The following is a 13,124-nucleotide window of genomic DNA, read 5'->3' as shown; positions in this document are numbered from 1 at the left end:
CTTCCAACGGTGTTGAGGCGGGTGGGAACAGCAGGGGGTGAAGGTGCTGTGTTTAAAGAGGTGGAGTTATGCAGATCTAAAACGCGTGGATTGCAGCAGCAGCAAGCCGAAAAGTGCAGGCATGTAAGAGATCTAGAGGTTGACAACATGTCTTCTTAACGGGAGTCCAGGAGCTCATCTCCACAAATGGACTTTTCAGGATCCTTGGGTGGCTCCGTAGTTTGAAACCAATTCTGGTTATCGCTTCTCGGCCTTTTGGCTAAGATCAAGTGTAGTATCTGTTCTTATCAGTTTAATATCTGATACGTCCCCTATCTGGGGACCATATATTAAATGGATTTTTAGAACAGGGAGATGGAAAAAGAGCTTGCTCTGTCCACTCCACGCATTGACCTGGTATTGCAGTATCTCCAGGACCGGTGCACCCCTTCTTTAATGCAGTTTCTAAAATCAGAAAGAATTGAATTCAATGTTTTTTGTTCATTTTGCTTGTTTGTCGGATTTTGGGATGGACTCTTTGGCTTTGCTTTTCTTCTCCTCATTGGATTTTTCATGTTCAAAGTTGCAGAAGCCAGATTACAAGCTCATTTTGGTTCAACTTCAGCAATTGTGCATTGCATTGCCATGTAATGTGATGCAATGCTATCTTTCTAGCTCTCCCTTTTTACTTCCTTTTGGATAAACAGACATATTAGGCAAGCATTTTGGAGCTTTCACCTAAATAACTACAGGTGGTGAGATAAGCTGCACAATATAATTGACCTTTCAGTATATTGTTGCACACACACCATCTATTTAGCAAATGCCCTTGTTATCAACAGCAGCCTTTTAAACTCACCTGAGCTAACAGGTATGTGCGCTGGTTACTCTGCTGCGCTTAAAATTTCTTTTTTGGTTTGCTACAATGCCTTTTCTGAAACGTTGTCTCCTTCTGCTGGAACACTGACTTCTTTCATTTAATGCCTGCAGACTATAAAAGAGAACCCAACCCAAAAAGTTTGGTTGATTAGTCTGTGGCATTCTGTTAAACTGTTGCTTATGGCGGTCTCTGTGAGCTTCTCAGCGACATTCAGCCAGCCAGGTATCCTGCCTGCAGTAGATGGAATGTGGCAATGGAACGCTGGCTGCGCGTGTCATAATAGGCTCTGAGCCTTTATATACCTGTGCACAGCAGCAGCCACCTTCAGTCTGCTGCTGGACAGCCAGCAGCAGCAGCAGCAGGAGAGGTATGTAATCAGGAGCCCTCCTGCTAAGGGTAGACAGCTGCTCGTTCCACCCCACCCCCCGCCTTAATTGGTTCTCCTCCCTTCCAACGGTGTTGAGGCGGGTGGGAACAGCAGGGGGTGAAGGTGCTGTGTTTAAAGAGGTGGAGTTATGCAGATCTAAAACGCGTGGATTGCAGCAGCAGCAAGCCGAAAAGTGCAGGCATGTAAGGGATCTAGAGGTTGACAACATGTCTTCTTAACGGGAGTCCAGGAGCTCATCTCCACAAATGGACTTTTCAGGATCCTTGGGTGGCTCCGTAGTTTGAAACCAATTCTGGTTATCGCTTCTCGGCCTTTTGGCTAAGATCAAGTGTAGTATCTGTTCTTTTAAGAACACAAGAGCTACGATCTACACTTGACGAGAGCGATCGAACTCGGAAGGAGAAGAGCTTCGGAGCCCAGCTGACATCGGAGAAGGAAGGCGGATATCGGTGGGAGGAAGAAGCTCTAAAGAATCCAGAAGAAGACGAAGACTCGGAGAAGAATCGGGCTGTCCTGTGGAATCTTCGAGGAAGAAAATCATCGAGACAAAGACCTTTCGGGGAATTTGTCCAGAACACGACGGGAGAAGAATCTGCATAGCTCCACCCATTCCGGGAAGAGTTCCAGATCCAGCTCCAAGAAGTAACTGCAGGAGGAAAGCCATGGCAAGCGCTGCGAGGAAGGCCGAAAAGAAGAGCCTGGAGCAGGGGACAGCCAGGAGGGCCCAGCCAGGAGCCGATTCTGACCCCAAGGACTCTGCCTCCACGACTGGCCAGCAGAAGGGACCCCAGAAGCCCCGCCACGAAGCTCCAGCCCTGGAGCCATGGATGCGGCAGACGGTGGCCCTGAAGCTGAAGGAAGTGGATGGGAGGGTGCCGGACATGTCCTCGGACGTGTTCTGCCAGAAGATGCTGCTGGATCGAGGCTTCTCCAGGTCGGACACCCTCAGCATCCAGACCTTCTTGACGGGGATCTTCTTCGTCACCTTCGCCACTGTGAACACCTGCAGGAGGTTCTGGGAAATGGTAAGCGCAAAAGGACCGGATAATTCTTTCTCTGCCTTTACAGGTAGCTGCCCTATCCAGAGGGACGAAAGGAGGATCACGGTCTCCATGCGCAACCCGCACACCCCAGGCCAAGACATCTGTACCTTCCTGAGACGCTTCTGTTTAGTTGTGAAGGAACCCTCTCACATCCTGAATGGACTCGGCTTCTGGACAGGTAAGTGGTCGGTGACCGTTAGACTTCACAGGGACCTGGCGTACTCAGACGGACTTCGGCACCTGCCCCCGACATTCTCCCTGGGCAACTCCTACGGCCTCATCTATTACCCGGACATGCCGCGGAACTGCAGGAGATGCGGCAAGAACGGCCACGAGATGAAGGACTGCAAGGAGGATGCCTGCAGGATTTGTCGAGTGACGGGACACAGCTCGAAGGACTGCCCGAAGAAGACGTCCTGCAACCTGTGTGGGCTGGCGGCTCATCTGTACAAGGATTGCCCCAAGCGTGAGAGATCCTGGGCATCGGTGGTTGCGACGACCCCAGCTACGGAGGACAAGGCCCCGACGACCAGGCCTGTGAAGGTCAAGGACGCGACGACCAAGGCCCCAGCGGCCAAGGCCGAGACGACCAAGGCCAATGCGCTCAAGGAGTCGGTGGCCAAAGCCCCAGCGACGGTCCCAGCAGCTCCGAAGCAGAAGAAAAAGTCAAAGGAGGGTAAGAGTTCTGTCACCCCTCTCTCGATCCCTCCCCCTGCCACCCCCGTCCAATCCCCCCCCACCCCGGCCACCCCTGCTGAGGATTCCACTTCCTCTTCCTCCTTCCCCTACTCCTCAGCAGGTGTCCTTTCCCCTGCCCCGGCAGCCACTCTCCCTCCCCAGACCATGGTAGCGGTGGAATTAACCTTTCCTCCACCCGCCGCTATCTATTCCGAGGAGGATTTTCCTCTTCTTGTCTCCCCAGTTCCAACCCGGGGAAAGAGGAAGGTGGAGGACAGCCCTGCTACTGAATCCTCCAAAAAGAAGATTCTGGATTTCGTAGGCGAAAAGGAGGATACCCTCCCTGAGCCAGAAGAGATGGAGCACATGGTTGAGACCCTGGTGGCCGAGCCAGAAGAGGAGGAACTGGTGGTCGCCGAGATCGAGGCCGCGCTGCTTGACCAGATGGAGGAAGAGGGCCTGCTGGTGATCCCGTCACCAGCAGTCAACACCGACGAGGGACCACCCGACCGGAGTGGTAACTAAGGTGTATTGCCTGCGCTAACTTTTTCTTTTTTCCCTACATGATGGCTAATATTAACTTATTTTCCATTAATGTCAGGAGCATCAAGGACAAGTTCAGACGTCAGACTATTTATGCCTTCCTTACTTCCCAGTTGTGTGATGTTTATATGTTGCAGGAATGTTCCCTTCCCTCCTCTAGGTCCTTCAAACATCTGGCCAGGGAGTGGTCCCACGGTCCATCCTACTGGTCCGGTGGGGGTGACTGCAAGTCTGCGGGGGTCGCAATTCTGATCAGGGGGGGCGCATTCACGCTTGAGTCCGTCCAGGAGCTCATCTGCGGCAGGGCTCTTGTTGTAGATGGCAACTGGGCGGGAGAACCTGTCAGGTTCATCAACGTGTATGCGTCCCCACTGAAGAATGAGCGTTTGGAGCTTTTCCAGACCCTGCGGCTTCAGCTTGCCACCACCAGGACCTTAGTGATGGCCGGGGATTTCAACTGCCCCATCGAGGAGGATGGTCGTAGTTCTGGCACATCTGCCAAGTTGGACATCACGTCCAAGCTGCTCATCGAGATGGTAACCGAGGCCTCTCTTCAGGACGTGGTGGGCTCCATGGGGAGAGGCTCCACGAACTATTCGTGGAGCCGACCCGATGGCTCACTCCGCTCCAGGATTGACTTTGTGTTCACCTCTCGGGCAGTCAGGCAGAGTAGGCACTCGATGGTCTCCTGCTTCTTCTCCGACCACAGAGCCATTCACTTACAAGGTGTCCTCGGCGACGGTTTTCCGTCCGGGCCCGGCTCCTGGAAGCTGAATTGTGCTCTGCTGGCTCAGGATGAAGTCGTGGAGGAGCTGAGAGCAGCCTACGCAATGTGGCAGTCCTACAAGGGTAGCTTCCAAACAGTCTCTGATTGGTGGGAATATGTTAAACTTGAGTTTCGCTGTTTCTTTCAGGCCAAGGGTCGACAACAGGCGTGTGAGAAGAGGAGGGACTTCAGAGGGCTGCAGCGCGAGCTGCGGTCGCTGCAGGACCTTCTTCACTGCGGCTGGGACGTGAGGGAGGAGCTGGAGGAGACCAAGAAGAGCCTGAAAAGGCACTTTGAGGAGGAGTCCAAGCGAATCGTCTTCCGTTCCAAAGTGGAGAATCTGGAGAAGGGTGAGAAATGTAACTCATTCTTTTTCAGGAAACTTCATGCCGGTCACACGCCCCTGAACGAGCTGCGAGACGAGAGCGGAAACATGCGACGTGGGAAGGAGGACGTGATGAGGGTCGTCAGCGACTTCTACAGCGAACTCTACTCCCACAAGACTACCGACTCCGACGCTGCTGATAAGTTCCTGTCAGGTATCACTAACCATCTTGATCCTGCAGGCACGGCAGCCTTGGACAAACCTCTGATGGTGGGCGAATTGCTCTCTGCCGCTAAATCCTTTAGGACCGGCAGGACCCCGGGCAGTGATGGTCTTCCAGCGGAGCTCTATGTAGCGCTGGGAGACCTCATCTGTCCGGACCTGTTGGACCTGTACGAGGAGATGGTGGTGGAGGGTAGAATGCCTCCATCTTTGAGGGAAGGAATGGTCACGATCCTGTACAAGCGGAAGGGAGAGAGGTGCGACCTGAGGAATTGGCGTCCCATCACTCTGCTCAACGTGGACTACAAGATCCTGGCCAAGACGATGGCGACACGACTTAAGACGGTGATCGGACGGATCATCCACCCGGACCAGACCTGCGGCATCCCTGGACGTCGCATCGCAGACAGCCTCGCTCTCGTGCGGGACACGGTCGAGTACATCAAGGTCCGCCGCGCACACGCGGCCCTGGTCTCCTTGGATCAGGAGAAGGCCTTCGACCGGGTTTCCCACGAGTTCATGGGCCGAGCTCTGCACCGGTTAGGTTTGGGTAACATGTTTTGTTCGTATGTCCGTCTGATGTATTTTGATATCCACAGCTCGGTGTTGGTGAACGGCTGGAAGACTGACCCCTTCCCTGTCCTCTCTGGGGTCAGACAAGGCTGCCCTCTATCACCTCTTCTTTTTGTTTGTGTTATAGAACTCTTCGCAGAGGCTATCCGGCAGAATGGAGAGATCAGAGGGATCACCGCACCGGGTCCGGGACGACACGAGGTCAAGTGCTCGCTCTACATGGACGACGTCACCGTCTTCTGCGCTGATCGTGGTTCAGTCGACGCCCTCGTCCAGACGTGTGAGAGGTTCGGCCGGGCTTCAGGGGCCAAAGTCAACTGCAGGAAGTCGGAAGCCATGCTCTTCGGGGATTGGCAGCCGGCCTCCTCCGCCCCCTTCCCCTTCAACATTCAACCGGATTTCCTCAAGGTGCTGGGAGTCTGGTTCGGGAAGGAAGGAGCGGCCCTCAAGTCCTGGCAAGAACGCTTGGCCAAGGTGAAGCAACGGATCGGACTCTGGAGCCTCAGACACCTCACTTGTGAGGGTAAGGCACTCGTCCTGCGTAATGAGGTCCTGCCCGTCTTGCAGTACACGGCGCAGGCCTGGCCCCTACACGTCACTTTGTGCAGGGCCATTACCAGGACAGTGTTTCACTTTGTCTGGGGATCCAAGATGGACAGAGTCAGGCGGGCCGTCATGTACAAGGAGCCTCGCAAGGGTGGGAAGGGCGTTCCAGATATCCCCACCCTCCTGCGATCCTCTTTTGTGTGTGATTGTGTCCGCCGGACTTTGCAAGTCAAGAATGGCTCCGCGGGCAGGTCCATGTCTCGCTTCTTCCTGCTTCCTCTTTGGAGGCGACTCGGCTGGGACAAGTGGGACAGCTCCTTCCCCTACAACTGGACGACGCCATGGTTCTACGGAGACGTCGTTCGATTTGTGGGGGAGCATCAACTGGAGGGACTCAAGCCCGACTTGTGGAAGCCCAAAACTATCCACAAGCTAATCAGAGCCAAGGATGACGTGGAGAACATCACAGGACTTCACCAGGACACGCTGGAGACTGTGTGGACAAATGTGTCGTCTGACAGGCTGACCAACGGGCACAAGGACTTGTCGTGGATGGCGATTCAGGGCGGACTGCCCGTCCGGTCATTCATGCATGCCCGGAACCTGTGCAAGACCCGGTACTGCCCAAGGTGCCCCTTCGTGGAGGAAACATCTTTGCACACTTTTTGGGACTGCGGATTTGCACAGCGCCTATTGACTGCACTTGAGGACGACCTGAGGAACTCTGTCCCCAGGGCGAGCCTATCGCACCATTCTGTGCTTTATGGACTCTTCCCTGGGGTTCATACCGTCGGAGCCATCCAGGAGGCTTGGCGCCTTATGAACTGCTTCAAGGATGCCCTTTGGGTCGCCAGGAACTGGCTCATCTTGAGGAGGGAGAGGATGTCCATCCAGGACTGCCGCAGGCTGATCCACAGCCTGCTCAGAGACTATTCCATCATGGACGGTCCGGAGGACGAGGATGAGGACTAAACCCCTCCTCCCCCTCTCCCCTTATGTGTCTTGTCTTTCAATAAAGCTTCGGGCCTGTGATTTTCCCCTCCCCATCCCCTTTTTCCCAATCCCTATCCCTTATCACGGTTCGTCATACTGTATTGATTGATATGCTTTTTCTTTCAGATTGAGTGTTTTGTGTAGCATAGGGGTGTGATGTGTCTAGTTAGTGCGTCGTATCCTCATGCTATGTAAATATGATGTAGAATTCTGTGTGTACTGGGCTGCGGCACTGTACACTGTCTGTTAACTTATTTTTTGTGCTAATAAAAGATATATTCAATCAAAAAAATCTGTTCTTATCAGTTTAATATCTGATACGTCCCCTATCTGGGGACCATATATTAAATGGATTTTTAGAACAGGGAGATGGAAAAAGAGCTTGCTCTGTCCACTCCACGCATTGACCTGGTATTGCAGTATCTCCAGGACCGGTGCACCCCTTCTTTAATGCAGTTTCTAAAATCAGAAAGAATTGAATTCAATGTTTTTTGTTCATTTTGCTTGTTTGTCGGATTTTGGGATGGACTCTTTGGCTTTGCTTTTCTTCTCCTCATTGGATTTTTCATGTTCAAAGTTGCAGAAGCCAGATTGCAAGCTCATTTTGGTTCAACTTCAGCAACTGTGCATTGCATTGCCATGTAATGTGATGCAATGCTATCTTTCTAGCTCTCCCTTTTTACTTCCTTTTGGATAAACAGACATATTAGGCAAGCATTTTGGAGCTTTCACCTAAATAACTACAGGTGGTGAGATAAGCTGCACAATATAATTGACCTTTCAGTATATTGTTGCACACACACCATCTATTTAGCAAATGCCCTTGTTATCAACAGCAGCCTTTTAAACTCACCTGAGCTAACAGGTATGTGCGCTGGTTACTCTGCTGCGCTTAAAATTTCTTTTTTGGTTTGCTACAATGCCTTTTCTGAAACGTTGTCTCCTTCTGCTGGAACACTGACTTCTTTCATTTAATGCCTGCAGACTATAAAAGAGAACCCAACCCAAAAAGTTTGGTTGATTAGTCTGTGGCATTCTGTTAAACTGTTGCTTATGGCGGTCTCTGTGAGCTTCTCAGCGACATTCAGCCAGCCAGGTATCCTGCCTGCAGTAGATGGAATGTGGCAATGGAACGCTGGCTGCGCGTGTCATAATAGGCTCTGAGCCTTTATATACCTGTGCACAGCAGCAGCCACCTTCAGTCTGCTGCTGGACAGCCAGCAGCAGCAGCAGCAGGAGAGGTATGTAATCAGGAGCCCTCCTGCTAAGGGTAGACAGCTGCTCGTTCCACCCCACCCCCCGCCTTAATTGGTTCTCCTCCCTTCCAACGGTGTTGAGGCGGGTGGGAACAGCAGGGGGTGAAGGTGCTGTGTTTAAAGAGGTGGAGTTATGCAGATCTAAAACGCGTGGATTGCAGCAGCAGCAAGCCGAAAAGTGCAGGCATGTAAGGGATCTAGAGGTTGACAACATGTCTTCTTAACGGGAGTCCAGGAGCTCATCTCCACAAATGGACTTTTCAGGATCCTTGGGTGGCTCCGTAGTTTGAAACCAATTCTGGTTATCGCTTCTCGGCCTTTTGGCTAAGATCAAGTGTAGTATCTGTTCTTATCAGTTTAATATCTGATACGTCCCCTATCTGGGGACCATATATTAAATGGATTTTTAGAACAGGGACATGGAAAAAGAGCTTGCTCTGTCCACTCCACGCATTGACCTGGTATTGCAGTATCTCCAGGACCGGTGCACCCCTTCTTTAATGCAGTTTCTAAAATCAGAAAGAATTGAATTCAATGTTTTTTGTTCATTTTGCTTGTTTGTCGGATTTTGGGATGGACTCTTTGGCTTTGCTTTTCTTCTCCTCATTGGATTTTTCATGTTCAAAGTTGCAGAAGCCAGATTACAAGCTCATTTTGGTTCAACTTCAGCAACTGTGCATTGCATTGCCATGTAATGTGATGCAATGCTATCTTTCTAGCTCTCCCTTTTTACTTCCTTTTGGATAAACAGACATATTAGGCAAGCATTTTGGAGCTTTCACCTAAATAACTACAGGTGGTGAGATAAGCTGCACAATATAATTGACCTTTCAGTATATTGTTGCACACACACCATCTATTTAGCAAATGCCCTTGTTATCAACAGCAGCCTTTTAAACTCACCTGAGCTAACAGGTATGTGCGCTGGTTACTCTGCTGCGCTTAAAATTTCTTTTTTGGTTTGCTACAATGCCTTTTCTGAAACGTTGTCTCCTTCTGCTGGAACACTGACTTCTTTCATTTAATGCCTGCAGACTATAAAAGAGAACCCAACCCAAAAAGTTTGGTTGATTAGTCTGTGGCATTCTGTTAAACTGTTGCTTATGGCGGTCTCTGTGAGCTTCTCAGCGACATTCAGCCAGCCAGGTATCCTGCCTGCAGTAGATGGAATGTGGCACTGGAACGCTGGCTGCGCGTGTCATAATAGGCTCTGAGCCTTTATATACCTGTGCACAGCAGCAGCCACCTTCAGTCTGCTGCTGGACAGCCAGCAGCAGCAGCAGCAGCAGGAGAGGTATGTAATCAGGAGCCCTCCTGCTAAGGGTAGACAGCTGCTCGTTCCACCCCACCCCCCGCCTTAATTGGTTCTCCTCCCTTCCAACGGTGTTGAGGCGGGTGGGAACAGCAGGGGGTGAAGGTGCTGTGTTTAAAGAGGTGGAGTTATGCAGATCTAAAACGCGTGGATTGCAGCAGCAGCAAGCCGAAAAGTGCAGGCATGTAAGGGATCTAGAGGTTGACAACATGTCTTCTTAACGGGAGTCCAGGAGCTCATCTCCACAAATGGACTTTTCAGGATCCTTGGGTGGCTCCGTAGTTTGAAACCAATTCTGGTTATCGCTTCTCGGCCTTTTGGCTAAGATCAAGTGTAGTATCTGTTCTTATCAGTTTAATATCTGATACGTCCCCTATCTGGGGACCATATATTAAATGGATTTTTAGAACAGGGAGATGGAAAAAGAGCTTGCTCTGTCCACTCCACGCATTGACCTGGTATTGCAGTATCTCCAGGACCGGTGCACCCCTTCTTTAATGCAGTTTCTAAAATCAGAAAGAATTGAATTCAATGTTTTTTGTTCATTTTGCTTGTTTGTCGGATTTTGGGATGGACTCTTTGGCTTTGCTTTTCTTCTCCTCATTGGATTTTTCATGTTCAAAGTTGCAGAAGCCAGATTACAAGCTCATTTTGGTTCAACTTCAGCAACTGTGCATTGCATTGCCATGTAATGTGATGCAATGCTATCTTTCTAGCTCTCCCTTTTTACTTCCTTTTGGATAAACAGACATATTAGGCAAGCATTTTGGAGCTTTCACCTAAATAACTACAGGTGGTGAGATAAGCTGCACAATATAATTGACCTTTCAGTATATTGTTGCACACACACCATCTATTTAGCAAATGCCCTTGTTATCAACAGCAGCCTTTTAAACTCACCTGAGCTAACAGGTATGTGCGCTGGTTACTCTGCTGCGCTTAAAATTTCTTTTTTGGTTTGCTACAATGCCTTTTCTGAAACGTTGTCTCCTTCTGCTGGAACACTGACTTCTTTCATTTAATGCCTGCAGACTATAAAAGAGAACCCAACCCAAAAAGTTTGGTTGATTAGTCTGTGGCATTCTGTTAAACTGTTGCTTATGGCGGTCTCTGTGAGCTTCTCAGCGACATTCAGCCAGCCAGGTATCCTGCCTGCAGTAGATGGAATGTGGCAATGGAACGCTGGCTGCGCGTGTCATAATAGGCTCTGAGCCTTTATATACCTGTGCACAGCAGCAGCCACCTTCAGTCTGCTGCTGGACAGCCAGCAGCAGCAGCAGCAGGAGAGGTATGTAATCAGGAGCCCTCCTGCTAAGGGTAGACAGCTGCTCGTTCCACCCCACCCCCCGCCTTAATTGGTTCTCCTCCCTTCCAACGGTGTTGAGGCGGGTGGGAACAGCAGGGGGTGAAGGTGCTGTGTTTAAAGAGGTGGAGTTATGCAGATCTAAAACGCGTGGATTGCAGCAGCAGCAAGCCGAAAAGTGCAGGCATGTAAGGGATCTAGAGGCTGACAACATGTCTTCTTAACGGGAGTCCAGGAGCTCATCTCCACAAATGGACTTTTCAGGATCCTTGGGTGGCTCCGTAGTTTGAAACCAATTCTGGTTATCGCTTCTCGGCCTTTTGGCTAAGATCAAGTGTAGTATCTGTTCTTATCAGTTTAATATCTGATACTTCCCCTATCTGGGGACCATATATTAAATGGATTTTTAGAACAGGGAGATGGAAAAAGAGCTTGCTCTGTCCACTCCACGCATTGACCTGGTATTGCAGTATCTCCAGGACCGGTGCACCCCTTCTTTAATGCAGTTTCTAAAATCAGAAAGAATTGAATTCAATGTTTTTTGTTCATTTTGCTTGTTTGTCGGATTTTGGGATGGACTCTTTGGCTTTGCTTTTCTTCTCCTCATTGGATTTTTCATGTTCAAAGTTGCAGAAGCCAGATTACAAGCTCATTTTGGTTCAACTTCAGCAACTGTGCATTGCATTGCCATGTAATGTGATGCAATGCTATCTTTCTAGCTCTCCCTTTTTACTTCCTTTTGGATAAACAGACATATTAGGCAAGCATTTTGGAGCTTTCACCTAAATAACTACAGGTGGTGAGATAAGCTGCACAATATAATTGACCTTTCAGTATATTGTTGCACACACACCATCTATTTAGCAAATGCCCTTGTTATCAACAGCAGCCTTTTAAACTCACCTGAGCTAACAGGTATGTGCGCTGGTTACTCTGCTGCGCTTAAAATTTCTTTTTTGGTTTGCTACAATGCCTTTTCTGAAACGTTGTCTCCTTCTGCTGGAACACTGACTTCTTTCATTTAATGCCTGCAGACTATAAAAGAGAACCCAACCCAAAAAGTTTGGTTGATTAGTCTGTGGCATTCTGTTAAACTGTTGCTTATGGCGGTCTCTGTGAGCTTCTCAGCGACATTCAGCCAGCCAGGTATCCTGCCTGCAGTAGATGGAATGTGGCAATGGAACGCTGGCTGCGCGTGTCATAATAGGCTCTGAGCCTTTATATACCTGTGCACAGCAGCAGCCACCTTCAGTCTGCTGCTGGACAGCCAGCAGCAGCAGCAGCAGGAGAGGTATGTAATCAGGAGTCCTCCTGCTAAGGGTAGACAGCTGCTCGTTCCACCCCACCCCCCGCCTTAATTGGTTCTCCTCCCTTCCAACGGTGTTGAGGCGGGTGGGAACAGCAGGGGGTGAAGGTGCTGTGTTTAAAGAGGTGGAGTTATGCAGATCTAAAACGCGTGGATTGCAGCAGCAGCAAGCCGAAAAGTGCAGGCATGTAAGGGATCTAGAGGTTGACAACATGTCTTCTTAACGGGAGTCCAGGAGCTCATCTCCACAAATGGACTTTTCAGGATCCTTGGGTGGCTCCGTAGCTTGAAACCAATTCTGGTTATCGCTTCTCGGCCTTTTGGCTAAGATCAAGTGTAGTATCTGTTCTTATCAGTTTAATATCTGATACGTCCCCTATCTGGGGACCATATATTAAATGGATTTTTAGAACAGGGAGATGGAAAAAGAGCTTGCTCTGTCCACTCCACGCATTGACCTGGTATTGCAGTATCTCCAGGACCGGTGCACCCCTTCTTTAATGCAGTTTCTAAAATCAGAAAGAATTGAATTCAATGTTTTTTGTTCATTTTGCTTGTTTGTCGGATTTTGGGATGGACTCTTTGGCTTTGCTTTTCTTCTCCTCATTGGATTTTTCATGTTCAAAGTTGCAGAAGCCAGATTACAAGCTCATTTTGGTTCAACTTCAGCAACTGTGCATTGCATTGCCATGTAATGTGATGCAATGCTATCTTTCTAGCTCTCCCTTTTTACTTCCTTTTGGATAAACAGACATATTAGGCAAGCATTTTGGAGCTTTCACCTAAATAACTACAGGTGGTGAGATAAGCTGCACAATATAATTGACCTTTCAGTATATTGTTGCACACACACCATCTATTTAGCAAATGCCCTTGTTATCAACAGCAGCCTTTTAAACTCACCTGAGCTAACAGGTATGTGCGCTGGTTACTCTGCTGCGCTTAAAATTTCTTTTTTGGTTTGCTACAATGCCTTTTCTGAAACGTTGTCTCCTTCTGCTGGAACACTGA

The 13,124-nt window shown here is 49.6% G+C and overlaps 6 non-coding genes and 1 pseudogene across 6 annotated transcripts; all 7 read left to right on the top strand.

Annotated features, from left to right (window-relative positions):
* The first annotated feature begins 239 nt into the window (after positions 1-239).
* Positions 240-430, top strand: LOC141273985 (U2 spliceosomal RNA). The gene has a single exon (XR_012322282.1). It is a non-coding gene; the product is annotated as a U2 spliceosomal RNA (small nuclear RNA).
* A 1,115-nt stretch (positions 431-1,545) lies between these two features.
* LOC141151019 (U2 spliceosomal RNA) lies at positions 1,546-1,623 on the top strand (annotated as a pseudogene).
* A 5,564-nt stretch (positions 1,624-7,187) lies between these two features.
* Positions 7,188-7,381, top strand: LOC141150267 (U2 spliceosomal RNA). The gene has a single exon (XR_012246524.1). It is a non-coding gene; the product is annotated as a U2 spliceosomal RNA (small nuclear RNA).
* Positions 7,382-8,496: 1,115 nt separating this feature from the next.
* On the top strand, positions 8,497-8,687 carry LOC141149943 (U2 spliceosomal RNA). The gene has a single exon (XR_012246220.1). It is a non-coding gene; the product is annotated as a U2 spliceosomal RNA (small nuclear RNA).
* Positions 8,688-9,805: 1,118 nt separating this feature from the next.
* On the top strand, positions 9,806-9,996 carry LOC141273984 (U2 spliceosomal RNA). The gene has a single exon (XR_012322281.1). It is a non-coding gene; the product is annotated as a U2 spliceosomal RNA (small nuclear RNA).
* A 1,115-nt stretch (positions 9,997-11,111) lies between these two features.
* Positions 11,112-11,302, top strand: LOC141149708 (U2 spliceosomal RNA). The gene has a single exon (XR_012245997.1). It is a non-coding gene; the product is annotated as a U2 spliceosomal RNA (small nuclear RNA).
* Positions 11,303-12,417: 1,115 nt separating this feature from the next.
* On the top strand, positions 12,418-12,608 carry LOC141273983 (U2 spliceosomal RNA). Its single transcript, XR_012322280.1, has one exon. It is a non-coding gene; the product is annotated as a U2 spliceosomal RNA (small nuclear RNA).
* The last annotated feature ends 516 nt before the right edge of the window (positions 12,609-13,124 follow it).

This window comes from Phyllobates terribilis, unplaced genomic scaffold (assembly GCF_046119375.1).
Source record: "Phyllobates terribilis strain yellow unplaced genomic scaffold, ASM4611937v1 Scaffold_5__5_contigs__length_657084704, whole genome shotgun sequence".
NCBI classification, from domain to species: domain Eukaryota; kingdom Metazoa; phylum Chordata; class Amphibia; order Anura; family Dendrobatidae; genus Phyllobates; species Phyllobates terribilis.
Note: the sequence above shows the minus strand (reverse complement) of the source record. Positions and strands in the feature narration are given on the sequence as shown.